This window comes from Ursus americanus, chromosome 2, assembly GCF_024610735.1.
Source record: "Ursus americanus isolate L20-20 chromosome 2, mUrsAme1.1.p, whole genome shotgun sequence".
NCBI classification, from domain to species: domain Eukaryota; kingdom Metazoa; phylum Chordata; class Mammalia; order Carnivora; family Ursidae; genus Ursus; species Ursus americanus.
The window spans coordinates 15,585,076-15,604,051 of NC_142128.1; the positions used below are offsets into that span (position 1 = coordinate 15,585,076).

Here is an 18,976-nt window from a genome sequence, read left to right on the forward strand (position 1 = left end):
TGGCTATAGCCACTGCCAAGTGCCCAGTCTGCTAGCTGCTGAGACCAACACAGAGTCTCTGATGATGAGCCAGCTACCTGATGACAGGTTGATTACACTGAACCACTTCTGTCATGGAAGAGGCAACAGTTTGTGTTTATTGGAACTGACACTTAACTCTGGACATGGATTTGCCTTCCTTGCACACAACGCTTCTGCCCAAACTACCATCCGTGGACTCACAGAATGCCTTATCCACCATCATGGTATTCCACACAGCATTGCTTCTGGTGAAAGAACTCACGTTATAGCAAAATGAGCTTGGCAATGGGCCCGTGCTCATGGAATTCACAGGTCTTACAATGTTCCCCACCATCCCGAAGTAGCTGGTTTGACAGAATGGTGGAATGGCCTTTCAGACTCAGTTACAGTGTCAGCCAGGTGGCAGTACCTAGTGGAGCTGGGAGAAAGGTTTTCCAGGAAGCATATATGCTCTGAAACAGTGTCCAAGATATGGTGCTGTTTTTCTCATAGCAAGCATTCACCGGTCTAGGAATCAAGGGGTGGAAATGGCAATGGCAACCCTAGTAACCCAGTAAAATTTTTGCTACTTATTCCTACAGCCTTATGCTCTACTAGCCTACTGGTCTTAGTTCTAAAGGGAGACATCCTTCTAACAGGAGACACAGTAATAATTCCAATGAATTGGAAATTAAGACTGTTACTTGACCACTTTGGACTCCTCATGCCCTTGAATCAGCAAATTTGTCTTTTAGCAAAACTAAGAGTTTGTTTTTGTTTTTGTCGTGTGGAGACATTTTTATTTATATGTGGTCAGACTTACTAATGTTTTTGTAAATTTGAGTACTCATTAAAAGGACCTCCTTTACTGCAAAAGTAAGTTTATTTCCCCCTATATCACTCATAATTTTTGCTTTATGAGTGTGATATTTATACAACATAGTTGCTGATATTTATAACTTTTCTCTTCATTGTGAATTATAACTGTAAGCAGTATTTCTCATTTAAAATTTTTGGCCTCCACCTCATCTTCCTTTACAATTATTACTCCTTTCTTTTATTTGCCCTTGACTAGCAGATCTTCAGTCATCCTATTTCAATCTTCTTTTTTTTTTTTAAAGATTTTATTTATTTATTTGACAGAGATAGAGACAGCGAGAGAGGGAACACAAGCAGGGGGAGTGGGAGAGGAAGAAGGCACGCTCCCAGCAGAGGAGCCTGATGTGGGGCTCGATCCCATAACGCAGGGATCATGCCCTGAGCCGAAGGCAGACGCGTAACGACTGTGCCACCCAGGCGCCCCAGCCTATTTCAATCTTCTGAATCACTTTTAGGTGAGCCTCAATAATGCAGCATACAGTTTGGTTTCATTTTTAGATGCAATCTGAAAAAATTTTTTTGAAGAATTCCTTCCTTCCTTCCTTCCTTCCTTCCTTCCTTCCTTCCTTCCTTCCTTCCTTCCTTCCTTCCTTCCTTCCTCCTCCTTCCTTCCTTCCTTCCTTCCTTCCTTCCTTCCTTCCTTCCTTCCTTCCTCCTTCCTTCCTTCCTTCCTTCCTCCTCCTTCCTTCCTTCCTTCCTTCCTTCCTCCTTCCTTCCTTCCTTCCTTCCTCCTCCTTCCTTCCTTCCTTCCTTCCTTCCTTCCTTCCTTCCTCCTTCCTTCCTTCCTTCCTTCCTTCCTTCCTTCCTTCCTCCTTCCTTCCTTCCTTCCTCCTCCTTCCTTCCTTCCTTCCTTCCTTCCTTCCTTCCTTCCTTCCTTCCTTTCCTTCCTTCCTTCCTTCCTTCCTTCTTCCTTCCTTCCTTCCTTCCTCCCTCCTTCCTTCCTTCCTTCCTTCCTTCCTTCTTTCTTTTCCTTTCCTTTCCTTTCTTTTCTTTTCTTTTCTTTTCTTTTCTTTTCTTTTCTTTTCTTTTCTTTTCTTTTTTCTTTCTTTCTCTCCTGCCTTCCTTATAAATACCAGGGGTATTTACCTAGTAGTGAAATTACTGGGTCATAGGTAGCTCTATTTTTAACTTCTTGAGGAACCTCCATACTGTTTTCCAGAGGGGCATTCCCAGCAACAGTGTAAGAGGGTTTCCCCTTCTCTGCATCCTCACCAGCATCCGTTGTTTCCTGGGTTGTTAATTTTAGCCATTCTGACCTATGTGAGGTGGTATCTCATTGTGGTTTTGATTTGTATTTCCTTGATGCTGAGTAATGTTGAGCATTTTTTCATGTATCTGTCGGCCATTTGTATGTCTTCTTTGGAGAAATGTCTATTCATGTCTTCTGCCCATTTCTTGACTGGATTTTTTTGGGGGGGGGTATTGAGTTTGATGAGTTCTTTATAGATTTTGGATATTAACCGTTTATCTGATATGTCATTCGCGAATATCTTTTCCCATTCTGTAGGTTGACTTTTAGTATTGTCAATTGTTTCCCTAGATGTACGAAAGCTTTTTAGCCTGATGAAGTCCCAATAGTTCATTTTTGCTTTTGGTTCCCTTACCTCTGGAGAGATGTCTAACAGGAAGTTGCTGCAGCTGGGGTCAAAGAGGTTACTTCCTGTGTTCTCCTCTAGGATTTTGATGGATTCTGTCTCACATTTAGGTCTTTCATCCATTTTGAATTTATTTTTGTGTATGGTGTAAGAAAGTGGTCCAGTTCCATTCTTCTGCACATGGCTGTCCAATTTTCCCAACACCATTTGTTGAAGACACTATCTTTTTCCGTTGGATATTCTTTCCTGTTTTGTCAAAGATTAGTAGATATAGAGGTGCGGGTCCATTTTTGGGTTCTCCATTCTGTTCCATTGATCTGTGTCTGTTTTTGTGCCCATACTATACTGTCTTGATGATTACAGCTTTGTAATAGAGCTTGAAGTCCGGCATTGTGATGCCACCAGCTTTGGTTTTCTTTTTCAACATTCCTTTGGCTATTCAGAGTCTTTTCTGTTTCCATACAAATTTTAGGGTTCTCTGTTCCATTTCTGTGAAAGAAATTCATGGTATTTTGATAGGGATTGCATTGAATGTGTAGATTTCTTTGGGTAACATAGACATTTTAACAATATTTGTTCTTCCAACCCATGCAAATGGAATCTTTTTCCATTTCTTTGTGTCTTCCTCAAATTCTTTCATAAGTGTTCTATGTTTTTCAGAGTACAGATCCTTTACCTCTTTAGTTAGGTTTATTCCTAGGTATCTTATGGTTTCTGGTGCAATTGTAAGTGGGATTGATTCCTTGATTTCTCTTTCTGTTGCTTCATTGTTAGTGTTTAGAAATGCAACAGACTTCTTTTTTTTTTTTTAAGATTTTATTTATTTATTCAACAGAGAGAGAGACAGCCGGCGAGAGAGGGAACACAAGCAGGGGGAGTGGGAGAGGAAGAAGCAGGCTCCTAGCGGAGGAGCCTGATGTGGGGCTCGATCCCAGAATGCTGGGATCATGCCCTGAGCCGAAGGCAGACACTTAACGGCTGTGCCACCCAGGCGCCCCTAGAAATGCAACAGACTTCTGTACATTGATTTTATATCCTGCAACTTTGCTGAATTCCTGTATCAGTTCTAGCACTTTTTTGGTGGAGTCTTTTGGGTTTTCTACATTTCCTGTTGTTGTCTGTGAAGAGTGGAAGTTTGACTCCTTCTTTGCCAATTTGAATGCCTTTTATTTCTTTTTGTTGTCTGATTGCTGAGGCTAGGACTTCCAGCACTATGTTGAACAACAGTGGTGAGAGAGTTGACATCCTTATCATGTTCCTGACCTTAGGGGAAAAGCTCTCAGTTTTTCCCCACTGAGGATGATATTTGCTGTGAGTCTTTCATATATGGCTTTTCTGATGTTCCCTCTATCCCTACATTATGGAGGGTTTTTATCAAGAAAGGGTGCTGTACTTTGTCAAATGCTTTTTCTGTATCTGTTGAAGGATCGTATGTTCTTATCCTTTCTCTTTTATTAATGTGGTGTATAACATTGATTGATTTGTGGATGTTGAACCCCCCCCCCCCCCGCTGCCCAGGAATAAATCCCACTTGGTCATGTGAATAATCCTTTTAATGGACTGTTGGATTCTATTAGCTAGTATCTTGTTGAGAATTTTTGCATTCATGTTCATCAGGGATATTGGTCTGTAATTCCCCTTTATGGTGGGATCTTTGTCTGGTTTTGGGATCAAGGTAATGCTGGCCTCATAGAATGAGTTGGGAAATTTTCCTTCCATTTCTATTTTTGGAAACAGTTTCAGAAGAGTAGGTATTAATTCTTCTTTAAATGTTTGGTAGACTTCAGTTGGGAAGCCATCCAGTCCTGGACTCTTGTTTTTTGGGAGAGTTTTGATTACTGCTTCAGTATCTTTGCTGGTTATGGGTCTGTTCAGGTTTTCTGTTTCTTCCTGTTTCAGTTTTGGTAGTTTTTATGTTTCTAGGAATGCATCCATTTCCCCCAGATTGCCTGATTTGTTGGCATATAATTGCTCACAATATTTTATTACAATTGTTTGTGTTTCTTCAATGTTGGTTGTGATCTCTCCTCTTTCATTCATGATTTTATTTATTTAGGTCCTTTCTCTTTTCTTCTTGATAAGTCTGACTAGGGGTTTATCAATCTTTTTAATTCTTTTAAAGAACCAGCTCCTAGTTTTGTTGATCTGTTGTACTTTTTTTTTTTTTATTTCTATATCATTGATTTCTGCTCCAATCTTTATTATTTCTCTTCTCCTGCTGGATTCTGGCTTTATTTGCGGTTCCGCCTCCTCCTTTAGGTGTAAGTTTAGGTTGTGTATTTGAGACTTTTCTTGCTTCCTGAGGAAGGCTTGTATTGCTATATACTTCCCTCTTAGGACTGCCTTTGATGCATCCCAAAGGGTTTGAACTGTCGTGTTTTCATTTCCATTTCCTTCCACGTATTTTTTAAATTCTTCTTTCATTTTCTTCTTGATCCATTCATTCTTTAGTAGGATATTCTTTAACTTCCATGTATTTGTGGTCCTTCCAAATCTCTTATGGTTGATTGCCAGTTTCATAGCATTGTGGTCTGAAAATATGCATGGTATGATCTCAACCTTTTTGTTCTGATTTTTTTTTTAAAGATTTTATTTATTTATTTGACAGAGAGACAGCCAGCGAGAGAGGGAACACAAGCAGGGGGAGTGGGAGTGGAAGAAGCAGGCTCCCAGCGGAGGAGCCTGATGTGGGACTCGATCCTGGAACGCCAGAATCACGCCCTGAGCTGAAGGCAGACGCTTAACGACTGCGCTACCCAGGCGCCCCTGTTCTGATTTTTGACCCAGTATGTGATCTGTTCTGGAGAATGTTCCATGTGTGCTTGGAAAGAATGTGTGTTCTGCTGCTTTAGGATGGAAATGCTCAGAATATATCTGTTAAGTCCATCTGGTCCAGTGTGTCATTCAGAGCTGTTGTTCTGGAGCACCTGGGTGGCTCAGTTGGTTAAGTGTCTGCCTTTGGCTCAGGTCATGATCCCAGGGTCTTGGAATCAAGTCCCAAATTGGACTCCCTCCTCAGTGGGGAGCCTGCTTCTCCCTCTGCCCCTTCCCCTGCTCATGCTCTCTCTAGCTTTCTCTTCTGTACTCTCTCTCTCACAAAGAAAAGTAAAAAATCTTTTAAAAAAATTAAATTTGCAAAAAACCCACAAAAAAACCCAACAACAAAAAAGAAAGCAAAGCCCTTGTTTCCTTGTTGATCTTCTGCTTAGATGAGATGTCCATTGCTGTGAGTGGGGTGTTAAAATCCCCTACTCTTCCTGTATTATTATCAATGAGTTTCTTTAAATTTGTTTTTTTTTTTAAGATTTTATTTATTTATTTGACAGAGAGAGAGACAGCCAGCGAGAGAGGGAACACAAGCAGGGGGAGTGGGAGAGGAAGAAGCAGGCTCATAGCGGAGGAGCCTGATGTGGGGCTCGATCCCATAACGCTGGGATCATGCCCTGAGCCGAAGGCAGACGCTTAACCGCTGTGCCACCCAGGCGCCCCTAAATTTGTTATTTTTTAAAACTCTTTTTAAAAAGAGTTCATTTATTTGACAGAGAGCAGCAGAGGGAGAGGGAGAAGCAGACTCCCCATGGAGCAGGAAGCCTGATGCGGAACCTGAACCAAAGGCAGATGCTTAACCTACTGAGCCACCCAGGCACCCTCTGTAAGTTCGTTACTAATTGATTTATATATTTGGCCACTCTCAAGTTAGGTGCATAAATATTTACAGTTGTTAGATCTTGTTGGATAGAGCCCTTTATTATGATATGGTGTCCTTCATCTCTTATTATAGTCTTTGGTTTAAAATCTAGTTTGTTTGATATAAGGATAGCCACCCCAGCTTTCTTTTGATGTCCATTAGCATGACAGATGGTTCTCCACCTCCTCACTTTCAGTCTAGAGGTGTCTTTGGGTCTAAAATGAGTTTCTTGTAAGCAGCGTATCAATGTGTCATGTTTTTGTTTTTGTTTTCTTTCTGATACCCTGTGTCTTTTGATTGGAGCATTTAGTCCATTTACATTCAGAGTAATTATTGAAAGATATTAATTTAGTGCCATTGTATTACCTGTAAAGTTGCTGTTCCTGTAGATTGTCTCTGCTTCTTTCTGGTCTTTGTTACTTTTGGCCTCTTTTCTCTCAATTGGTCCCCTTTAATATTTCTTGCAGGGCTGGTTTAGTGTTCACGAATTCCTTTAGTTTTCGTTTGTCTTGGAAACTATCACTCTTTATATTCTGAATGACAGCCTTGCTGGATAAAGTATTCTTGGCTGCATATTTTTCCCATTTAGCACATTGAATATATCATGTCAGTCCTTTCTGGCCTGCCAGGTCTCTGTGGACAGGCCTACTGCCAGCCTTATGTGCCTATTTGTAGGTTAAGTACCTTTTGTCCCAAACTGCTTTCAGGATTTTCTCTGTATCTTTGTAATTTGCAAGTTTCACTACGTCAAGTTGTTGACCAATTTTTGTTGGAGTTCTCTGTGCTTCTTGGACGTGAATGCCTCTTTCCTTCCCCAGATTAGGGAAGTTTCCAGCTACAGTTTGTTCAAACGAACCTTCTGTCCCTTTTCCCCACTCTTCTTCTGGGACTCCTATATTATGGATATTATTTTGCTTTATGGGATCACTAAGTTCCCTAGGTCTACCTTCATGATCTAATAGTTTTCTTTCCCTCTTCTTTTCAGCTTCATTATTTTCCATAGTTTTTCCTTCTATATCACTGGTTCACACGTCTGCTCATTCATCCTCATTTTTGTGGTCTCCAATTGGGACTTCATCTCAGTTATAGCATTTTTACTTTTGGCCTGACTAGATTTTAGTTCTTATGTTTCTACAGTAAGGGATTCTCTAGCGTCTTCTGTGCTTTTTTCAAGCCTGGCTGGTATCTTTGTAATGTTGTTTTAAATTCTAGTTTGAATATCTTACTTCTAGCCATATTGATTAAATCCCTGGCCGTGAGTACTACCGCCTATTCTTTCTTTTGGGGTAAATTTCTCCATCTCATCATTTTGTCCAGGAAAGAAAAAAGAAAAAGAAAAAAACAACAAAAACATCAACAACAACAATAACAGAAACAAAAAAACAAACAAAAAACTAGATCCTGGGTGTGTTTTGGTCTGCTTATTAAAAGAAACTCGATCCCAAAATAAGAAAGAAAGAAAAACATATATATGTAAAAATAAAATACTGTGAAAGGAAACTAAAAATACATATACAAAATATATATAAAATAAAAATTGAGAAAGAATTTTAAAAAGAATTGAAAAAATAAAATAACTGAAAGAGTAATACTAAAAGACTAAAGAATAAAAATACAAAGAATGCTAGATACTGTTTTCCCCTAGAGCTGAAGCTTTGTAGCCCTCTATAATCAGTAAACTTGGTGTGAGTGAGTTGTTTGTGGTGGTCTTCTGGGGGAGGGGCCTGTTGCATGGTCTCAGGTGGACTTGCACTAGTGGAAATGTGCCTCCGGTGCACACGGAGGCAGGGCTCTGTGTAAGCAGTTCAGGGGTCCACTAGGTGGTGGTGTTTTGCTCCCTGAAGGCTTTCAGCACTGCGGGGCAGGATGAATATCTCCTTATCCAGCTGTCTGGCCCCAGAGCTGAAAATGTGCATCCCCAACTCTTCAGTGAGCCCTCACAGAAGAGGAATCAATCAGTCTTGTCTGCACGGTTTCTGTCAGAACTCTGTGTTCACCCTGCCTGTGTCTGAGCGTTTTTATCCCAAGCATGCACTGGGTTCCAAACTTTTAGGGACTCCTGTGGTGCAGACCCACACTGTTCCTCCCAGGGAAGGTCTCGCCACCTTGCTGCTTTTTGCTGGGCCCGTCCCATGAAAGTGGTCACAAGGCCATGCAGCGGTTCGCAGTTCGTGACAACACGGAGCAGACAACTGGCATCTAGACTCACTGTTCTCAGCGGGCTTTCGTGTTCCTATGCCTGGGAACTGTTCTTGCGAACCTGGGGATACTCAGACCATGCTGTCACACCTGGATTCCACCCCGCTTCCCCACCTGAGCACGTTTATGCCAGGCGCGACCTCCACTGTAACCGACTTCTAAAGGTTCCAATGCTGTGCTCCACTGCGTATGATCCTTTGGGGTAGTCTCCTTAGGCAGGCTCTCTCCCTGCCGCCATAGCCTTAGCTGTATCACACCGGATTCAAGTCTCCACACCTCCTACCTCCCAAGTTAGTGGTGGCTTTTCTACCAAGAGACTTGCAGCGTTTGTTTTCTCAGACTTCAGATTGATTTTTTGGGTGTTCAGAATGATTTGAGGGGGCGCCTGGGTGGCACAGCGGTTAAGCGTCTGCCTTTGGCTCAGGGTGTGATCCCGGCGTGATGGGATCGAGCCCCATGTCAGGCTCCTCCGCTATGTGCCTGCTTCTTCCTCTCCCACTCCCCCTGCTTGTGTTCCCTCTCTCGCTGACTGTCTCTATCTCTGTCGAATAAATAAATAAAAATCTTTAAAAAAAAAAAAGAATGATTTGATAACTATCTAGCTGTATTCAAGGGATGAGACAAACTTAGGGTCCCCCTACTGCTCTGCCATCGTAACTCCTCTCTTGAAGAGATCTTCAGATCCACGAGAACTAGATGGTTCTCCAGCCTGCATCTCTCCCAACTTTCCCCTTTCATTGCTCTGGGCCTGATTCAGAGACCGTTATCTCTGGCGAGGGCAACTACGCTTGCTTTCAAACAGCATTTAGAAGTGAGGACCATGCTATGGTTCATCTTGATAGGATGAGTGTCCTGCAGATGCTGGACAGATCGGGGAGGCCTTGGCATGGAGCTATGACCCTAGGTCCAGGAGAGGAAGGAGCTGAAGAATGATCTTAAGGACAATGAGCTGATGTAAGCACAGCCACTGCCTCCCACCAACAAGGTGAGCAGGAAGCTGTTGATGGTTTCTTCCACTGTGTCTCTCCTTATTTTTAAATCCAATAGCTGTTATTTATGTATCTTTAAATACTTATTTTATTCTCAAGTTTTGGTTATTTTCTTTGGGAAATTCAGCTGTGCTTTTGCTGCATCTCCCTTGCCCGTTTTCTATACCTGTTATTTTCTCTCACATTCTCTTTCATTATTTTATATACTTTGCTTAATTCTCTTTCATTATATATTGTTTGCTTTGCTCATTTTTTTTTTTTAATTTATTCATTCGACAGAGATAGAGACAGCCAGCGAGAGAGGGAACACAAGCAGGGGGAGTGGGAGAGGAAGAAGCAGGCTCATAGTGGAAGAGCCTGATGTGGGGCTCGATCCCATAACGCCGGAATCACGCCCTGAGCCGAAGGCAGACGCTTAACCGCTGTGCCACCCAGGTGCCCCATGCTTTGCTCATTTTTATCCTGTGTATTGGTAAATGTGTTTTTCATAGTATCTATTTTTCTTTCTGTTCTTTTTTAGTGTCATCTTTATTTCTCGATTTTTCCCCCTTTGACTTTTTCCCTAGATTTTATGTTTTGTCTTATGTCTTCCTCTTCTCTTGTCATCTCTTCCCTGAATTCCTGCCTTTGTGTTTTTGTTTGGATGGAGACAATTCACTGTGTTTTTAATATCAAGACAGAATGTATAATCAATCTTAGTTTTCGTCTTTTCTGTGACTAACAGTTTTCTGGTGTGTACTTTTATCTGTAGGTAAGATATGCTGCCCTTTTCTACCATTCTTATGTGGTAATTTTATATGAAAAGTTGTATTAGTTTGTATAACAAAAAAACACAGACCGTATAGCTTAAACAACAGAAATGTATTTTCTCACTGTTCTGCAAGCTAGAAGTCCAAGATCAAGGTGTCAGCAGGTTTGGTTTCTTCCAAGGCCTCTCTTTGGCTTGTAGATGGCTGCTTTCTCACTGGGGCCTCATAGAGTCTTTGTTCTGTATGTACTCATATTTCTGGTGTCTCTCCATGCATCCGACTTTCCTCTTTGTATTAGGATCCCAGCTGGATTGGATTAGGGTGCAATCTAAAGACCTCATTTTAACTTAATCATCTCTTTGAGACCCTTATCTCCAACTGGTTTCACATTCTGAAGTACTAGAGGTTAGAACTTAAGCGTATGAATTTTGGGGGTACACAATTTTAACTTGTAGCAAAGGTATTTGTCACTTTGTTCTCCTTTGTTTTATTTTTAATCCATGTTTAAATGAGTTGTGTTTTCTAGGACCCACGATTTTCAGGGATCTCCTGTGGAGGAAGGGCAAGAGGGGCCAAGGTAGTTTTCCAGGCTGAAAACAGTGCCGGAGGTTTTAGCTGCCACAGTCCGAGCGTCTCATTCAATGTGGCTTCTCTTTACAGTTTTTGTGTAGCCCGTCTTCCTTTGCTTCTTTGTTCTGAACTGGCCCAGTAGGGCTTCTGCTGTCATACCTGTGCTCTCTGGCATCGTCACCTGTCATTGCACCCAGGAAACATAGCGCCTGCATTTGAGGTGAGCTGTTTATCTACTTTCTGAGATTTACCATATTTGGTTTCCAAGACATTCTTGTGGATACTCTGTACCTTCTCTGTCTACTGTGTTCCTTGTAGCTTCAGCGCAACCTCACTTCTTACCTCTGTGTGTGCTCTGGTTGTTTTGAACAACAAGTTTTTTCATTTTCATGTGAACTTCTCATCCTCAGGGAATCTACTTTCTGGCGTTTTCTGGGATCTGCTGCTGCTGGTTCCCTTAAACACTTCCGAGTGCCATTTCCCATGCAGTTGCTGCCCAATCTCAGCTGCTCTTCGCAGCCCTTACTCAGGTCCTGGAGTCTCCAGTTGCTTTTCATCTCCTAGTATTGTGGAATACAGGATTTTCATGTCCCCCTCAACCATCTCTCTGTTGCTTTGTAGAATTTCTAGGAGGGGGAGAGGGAAGATTCAGTCATGAATTACTGCACTTTTTATATTGTAATCACATTGCTTTGTAATGTAAATTTTCCTATTTTTCTCCATTATAAGGATAGCTTTATGTTTTCCCTAATGACAAACATAATACATAATGCATAACCATGTAGGAAATTCAACTAATACAAAAAGAGTACGAGGAAGAGTGAAGATCATCGAGAGGCAGCCATTCAGCATTTTGGTAAACATTTCAAATATCTTTCAGTTACAGTTTTTTGGCTCGGTAGCTCATTTCTTTTTAGCATTGAGTAATTAATATTTTGTCTGCGTGTACTGCACACATTTTATTTATCCATTCACCCATTTATTTTTTTTATTTTGATTTTTTTAAAGTAAGCTTTATACCCAGTGCATGACCAGGTGCACCCCTATCCAGTCACCTATTGAAGGACATCTTGGTTGCTTCCAAGTTTTGGCAATTATGAATAAAACTGCTATAAACAGTTTTATTTTTGTGTGGACATAAATTTTTAACTCATTTGGGTAAATACCAGGGAGTCCAATTGCTAGATTGTATGATGAGAGCATGTTTAGTTTTTCAAGAAACTGCCAAACTGTCTTCTAAAATAGCTGTACCGTTTTGCATTTCTCCCAGCAATGAATGAAACTTACTGCGCTTCCACACCTGTGCAACATTTGATGTTGTAAGTGTTCGAATCTTTCTAATAGATGTTTACTGGTATCTCATTGTTGTAATTTGCATTTCCCTGATAATATATGATGTGCAGCATCTTTTCATATGCTTTTTTGTCATCTGTATATTTTCTTTGGTGAGATGTCTGTTAAGATCTTTGGCCCACTTTTAAATTTATTTTTGGCCTATTTTTAAATTGGATTGTTTGCTTTCTTATTGTTGATTCTTAGGAATTCTTTGTATATTTTGGATAACAGCCCTTTACCTGATATATCTTTTGCAAATATTTTCTCCTACTCTGTGGTTTGTCTTCTCATTCCCTTGACATTGTCTTTCACAGAGTAGAAGTTTTTAATCTTCATGATATCCAGCTCATTAAGTATTTCATGGATTATGCCTTTGGTATTGTATCTAAATAGTCATTGCCATACTTAAGATCATGTAGGTTTTCTCTTATGTTATCTTCTTTCTTTCTTTTTTTCTTTTTTTAAAATATTTTGTTTATTTATTTGACAGAGAGAGTGAGAGCATAAGCAGAGGGAGCAGCAGAGGGAGAAGGGGGAAGCAGACTCCTCGCTGAGCAAGGAGCCCTGTGTGAGGGTCAATCCCAGGACCCTGGGATCATGACCTGACCTGAAGGCAGATGCTTAAGCCACTGAGCCACGCAGGCGCCCCTCTTATGTTGTCTTCTAGAGTGTTACAGCTGTGCATTTTACATTTAGGTCTGTGATCCATTTCGAGTTAACTTTTGTGACGGGTATAAGGCCTGTATCCAGATTCATTTCTTTTTGCATGTGGATTCATGTTGTTCGAGCACCATTTGTTGAAAAGACTGTCCTTGTTCCAAGTATTGCCTTAGCTCCTTGGTTGAGGATCAGTTGACTGTATTAATGTGGGTCTATTTCTGGGCTCTCTATTCTTTTTCACTGATCTATTTCTCTATTCTTTCACCAATGCCACACTGTCTTGGTTATTGTAGTTTTATATAAGGCTTAAAGTCTTAAAGCAGTCCTACTACTTTGTTCTTTTCCTTCAATATCGTATTGGCTATTCTCGTCTTTTGGTTCTTCATAGAAACTTTAGAATCAGTTAGTTTATACCCACGAAATAACATGGTAGGATTTGGAGTGGTATTGCACTGAATCTATAAATACGTTGGGAAGGACTGACACGTTGACAATAGTGAGTCTTCGTGTCTGTGAACGTGGAATATTTCTCCATTTATTTAGTACTTCTTTCATTTTATGTATCAATTTTGTAGTTCTGCTCACGTGGATCTTGTACATATTTTGGTAGATTAATACCTAAGTATTTCATTTTGGGGGAGTGTTAATGTAAATGGCATTTTTTAAAATTTCAAATTCTCCTTGTTCATGGCTAGTATATAGGCAAGAGATGACTTTTGTATATTAACCTTGTATCCAGCAACCTTGCGATAACTACTTACTAGTTCGGTTTTTTAGCTGTTGATTTTTGTCAGATTTTCTATTAGATGAGCATGTCATTTCTAAACAAAGACAATTTTATTTCTTCCTTTCTGGTCAGTATACATTTTATATCCTTTTCTTGTTTTATTGCATTAGTTAGGACTTCTAGTACAATGTTGAAAAGGAGTGGCGAGCAGTAACGTCCTTGCCTTGTTCTGATCTTAATAGGAAAGCTGGTTTCTCACACCGTTAAGTATAATGTCAAATGTAGGGTTTTTGGGGGTTGTTTGTTTGTTTTTTGGTTTTTTGTAGGTATTCTTTATCAAATTGTGGAAGTTCTCTTTTATTCTAGTTTATGGAGAATTTTTATCATGAATGAGTATTGTATTTTTGTTGAATGCTTTCTCTACATCTGTTGAAATGATCATGTGATTTTTTTTTTTTTTAGCCTGTTGATGTGATGATTGTATTAAGTGATTTTCAAATGTTGAGCTAGCCTGGTATACCTTGGATAAACCCCACTTGGTTGTAGTATATAATTCTTTTTATATGTTGTTGGGTTTGATTTGCTAATATTTTGTTGAGAATTTTTGCATCTGTGTCCATGAGAGATATTGTTCTATAGTTGTCTTTTCTTGTAATGCCTTTGTTTTTTGATATTAGGGTAATACTTGCCTCATAGAATGAATGGAAGTAAATATTCCCACTTCTTCTATCCTCTGAAAGAGAGTGCAGTGAATTGGTATAATTTCTTCTCTGGATGTTTGGTAGAATTCACCAGTTATCCCATTTGGGCCTGGTCTTTGGTTTTAGAAGATTATCAGTTATTGACTCAATTTCCTTAATAGATATTGGCCTATTCAAATTGTTTTCTGGTGTGAGTTTTGCTATATGTGTTTTTCTAGGAATTGGTCAATTTCATCTAGTTATCAAATCTGTGTTTATAGAGTTGTTCGTTTATATATATATATAAATTGTGTTTATATAAGTTATATATAAGTTGTGTTTTCATTTTCATTTATCACATATATATATATATGTATACATATATAAGTTGTGTTTTCATTTTCATTTATTATTTCATTTTCATTTATTATTTATTATTATTCATTTATTATTATATAAGTTATATATAAGTTGTGTTTTCATTTTCATTTATTATATATATATATGTATACATATATAAGTTGTGTTTTCATTTTCATTTATTACAAAACATTAAAAAATTCTCTTGTGAGTTCTTCTTTGACGCATGTATTGTTTAGAAGTGTGTTGTTTAATTGCCATATTTTTGGGGATTCCAATTATCTTTCTGTCATTGATTTCTAGTTTAATATCACTGTGGTCTGAAAGCAGACATTGTATGATTTCTATTATTTCATATTTGTTAAGGTACATTTTATGGTGCAGAATGTGGTCTATCTTGGTGAATTTACATGTGAACTTAAGAATGTTCTGCTGTTTTTGGGTGAAATAGTCTATAGGTGTCAATTGTATCTAATGGATTGAGGGTATTATTGAATTTAACTATGTCCTTATGTAACTTATTTTTTCATTTAGTAAATATCATGAACATTTTTATCAGTGGGTGTATCCTATACACATAGCTATGGGTGACTATGTATTCTATACAGCATTATTTCATTAACCATGAAATATATGATTTATTTAATCATTCTTTTTGGAACTTCGGATATAATTCAGTAGTGCTAAGTATATTCACATTGTTGTGGGTAATAGATATACAAAATTTTTCATTTTGTAGATCTGAAATTCTCTACTCATTGAACAACTATAAAGCATAAGCTTTTAATATTGATGAAGTCCATTATTATGGTGTTTTTTTTTTCTTTTCTAGACTGTGATTTTAGTGTCATGTCTAAGAACTATTTGCCTAACCCCAATCATAAGATTTTCTCCTACATTTTTTTTCTCAAAGTTTTATAGTTCAGTGTTTTTATTTAGAGTTATGATACATTCTGAGTTAATTTTTATAAGAAGTGTGAACTTTAGATCATGGAGGTTCATTTTTTTTTTTCCCTGAGCATAGTAAATTCTGATTGTTCCAATCCCATTCATTAAAAAAGATACCCTTTCTCCACTGACTCGCCTTAATACCTTTGTAAAAAAAATCAGTTGATGATATTTGTTTGGGTCTGTTTCTGGATTCTATTCTGCACCCTTGATGTATGTGCCTGTCCTTTTCTAATACCTTACTGTAGCTTTGTAATAAATCTTAAAATCAGGTACTGTGATTCCTTCAAATTTATCCCCTTTTTTCTCAAACTTGTTATAGCTAATCTAGCCCTTTTTTTGCCTACTTATTTAAATTTAGAATCAGCTTGTCTATATTTATAAGAATATGCTGGGGATTTGATTGGAATTGCAAGAAATCTATAGATCAATTTGAAGAGAGTTGATTTCTTTAGTATATTGAGTATTCCAATTCGTGACTATGTCATGTCTATCTAATTATTTAGGTCTTTGAGTCTTTCATCAATATTTAAAAGTTTTCAGCCTACAGTCGTGGACATGTTTTATTAACTTTATTCAGTTTATACCTCATTTTTATTTTATTTCCTTTTTAAAAAGCTATTATAATTGGTCTTGTTTTTAAATTTTTTTTTCAAATTCTTCATTGCTAGAATGTTGACTTTTGTATATTGACCATATATCCTATTATCCTGTGACCTTACTAAACTTTTTAGTTGTAGGAGATTTTTTTTTAATCCCTTGGGATTTTCTATGTAGATAATCATGTCATCTGAAAAAAAGGATAGTTTTATTCTTTTTCTTGCCTTATTGCACTGCCTAGTGCAATATAATGTTGAATAGGAATGATGGTGAGAGTGGATATCCTTTCCTTATTCCCCATCTTAGGAAGAAAGCATTTAGATTTTCTTAATTAAGTATGAGGATATCTCTAGGTTTTATGTAGATGCCTTTCATCAGAATGAGGAAGTTTCCTTCTATGCTTAGTTTGCATAGTTTGAGAGCTTTTATCATGAATGAATGTTGAATTTTGTCAAATAATTTTTTTGCACCAGTTAATAGGATCATGTGTTTTTTCTTTTTTATATTGCTAACATAGTGTGTTATATTGATTGATTTTCTAATGTTGAGCCAGTCTTGCATATTTGGAATAAATACCACTTGGTTATGGTGTATAGTTCTTTTTATTCATTGCTGGATTTGATTTGCTAATATTTTTTTGAGAACTTTTGTGCCTCAGTTCCTGAGATACCAATCTATGGCTTTCTTTTCTCTTTTCTTTTCTTTTTTCTTTTCTTTTCCCTCTCCTCTCCTTTCCTTTCCTTTTCTTGCTTCACTTTCTCCCCCCCCTTTTTTTGGTACTACTTTTGTCTAGTTTTGGTATCAAGTAATATAGGCCTCATGAAATGAATTGGAAAGTATTTCCTCCTTTTTGATTTTCTAGAAGAGAGTGTATAAAATAGATGTTAATTCTTCCTTAAATGTTTGATAGAATTCTCCAGTGAAACCATCTTGGCCTGGAAGCTTTTTTCAAAGGGTACTTTAAAAACCCTGCAGATTAAATTTCTTTCTTTCTTTTTTTTTTTTTTAAGGTTTTATTTATTTATTTGACAGAGAGACAGCCAGCGAGAGAGGGAACACAAGCAGGGGGAGTGGGAGAGGAAGAAGCAGACTCCCAGCAGAGAAGCCTGATGTGGGGCTCGATCCCAGAACGCTGGGATCACTCCCTGAGCCAAAGGCAGACACTTAACGACTGCACCACCCAGGCGCCCCTAAATTTCTTTAATTAATATAGGAATATCCAGATTATATATTTTTCCTATTGGTTGAGTTTGGTAGTTTGTGGTTTTCAAAGGAATTGGTCCATTTCATCAAAGTTGAATTTATGTGTATAGTATGTTCTGAGTATTTCCTTACTATCCTTTTAGTGTCTGTAAGGTCTACAGTATTATTTCCTCTTTCATTCCTACACTGGAAATTTGTGTCTTTCTTTTTTTGGTCAATATTGCTAGAGGCTTTTCAATTTTATTCATCTTTTTAAAGAACTAGTTTTTGGTTTAATGGATTTTCTCTTTTTTTTTTTTTTTTTTTTTTACAATTTCATTCATTTTTGCTCTACTATCTATTATTTCTTTCCTCCGTTTGCTTTGGGTTTACTTCGTTCTTCTTTTTCTGTACCGCCCTCTCTTGGTTCTTTATTGATCTATCTGTAAGTTCACTGACCTTTTCCTTTGTGGTCTTCTATATGCTGTTAAATCAATCCGGTAAATTTTTATTTAGTATGTTTTATTTTTAGTTCTATATTTTCCATTTAAAAAGCTTCCATTTCCTCCTGAGATTTCTCATCTGGGCAATGACTGTGACATTGTTTTCCTTTAGGTCTTTGAATATATTTAGCTTGAGCTTCATTGCTTTAAAGTCTTGTATGGTAATTGTAACATTATTATCTTGGGGCCTATTATATTGATTGCCTTTCCCCCCTTGATTGTGGGTTACATTTTCCTGTTTCTTAGAAAGTCTTAATTTTTGATTGGATGTTGGACATTTTGGATATTTTGGATTGAATATTTTAGAGACTTAGGTTCCATCATCTTTTTCTAAAGAATGTTTACATTTGTTCTATCAGGAAGTTAAAATACTGGCTGATTGCCTTGTACTTGTGGTGTCTTGATATTATACTTTGTTGGGTCACCAGCTGGCCCTGAAGAGGGCTTCACAAGGCATCTGGAGACACTCTGGAAGCTCAGCCACTCTGGGCTAAACTCCCCAGGCTGAGCCCCACACGGATGTCTGTCCCACTGTCCCCTCCTGACCTCTCAAACAAACCCTTTGAAGACTTGGTCCCTTAGCTTCATCCTTAGCTCTCAGTTTTAGAGCAAATACTTTGTTCTGGGAAATAATGTTTCCTCCTAAACTGTGGTCCTTCTGGGGTTTTAGTGGAAAGCCTAAGATGGGTATCAAACCCCTCTTCTTTGACAAGATTCAAATGACAAACTCTTTACTCTGTGGAGGACAGCAGCTGAAATCTCTCTTCAGCTTTCTTTGGCCTTCCACCTACAAAAAACAGAGAGCTTAACTGCACTGGCCTAAAGATAGGATTAAAAAAAAAATATATATAGAGATGGGTGGCTGCTGGTATTGGGAACCATGGTGCAATCATTTCAGAGTTGGGTTGCTGTCATTCTTTTGGTTTTCTTCATGGTTGCAAGATGACTGCTGTACATCCACTCATCTCATTAATATTAGAGACTGGAGGAAATAGAAAGGGAGTAGGCCAGAGATGTTATTCTTCTCATATTGGGAAAGCAAAAGCTTTCCCAGCAACCTCCTCAGCATGTTTCTGTATGAATCTCCCTAATCAAATCAGGAATGTGTGGTCACCCTGAGTTGAAGGAGAGCTGGGAAAGTGGATTACAGGATTTCACAACTGGCTGACACCAGTTAGCAGCTTTAGATAATTTTTTTGATACATAATTATTTGACTTAGCAATTTGAGACATTTATTTATTTCTTCATTTATTTTAGATTTTGTTTTATTTTTTATTTTTTTTTACCGTGGTATAGTTGACATATAACCTT

The 18,976-nt window shown here is 38.3% G+C and overlaps 1 protein-coding gene across 15 annotated transcripts in view; it reads left to right on the plus strand.

Moving 5' to 3' along the window:
• PSPH (phosphoserine phosphatase) overlaps window positions 1-18,976 on the plus strand; it is a 46,637-nt gene that overhangs the window by 7,828 nt on the left and 19,833 nt on the right. For 8 of the 15 annotated variants that reach the window (XM_045786104.2, XM_087868522.1, XM_045786103.2 and 5 more), the window contains 3 exons: window positions 1,144-1,334; window positions 5,083-5,260; window positions 6,017-6,126. The exons of 1 other annotated variant lie outside the window; for it this stretch is intronic. The gene's annotated coding sequence lies outside the window, so the exon portion shown is untranslated. Of the gene's footprint in view, window positions 1-1,143; window positions 1,335-5,067; window positions 5,261-6,016; window positions 6,127-18,976 lie in introns of those variants that run through there. 6 more of the 15 variants (XM_087868516.1, XM_087868517.1, XM_087868531.1 and 3 more) reach the window with 3 other exon arrangements.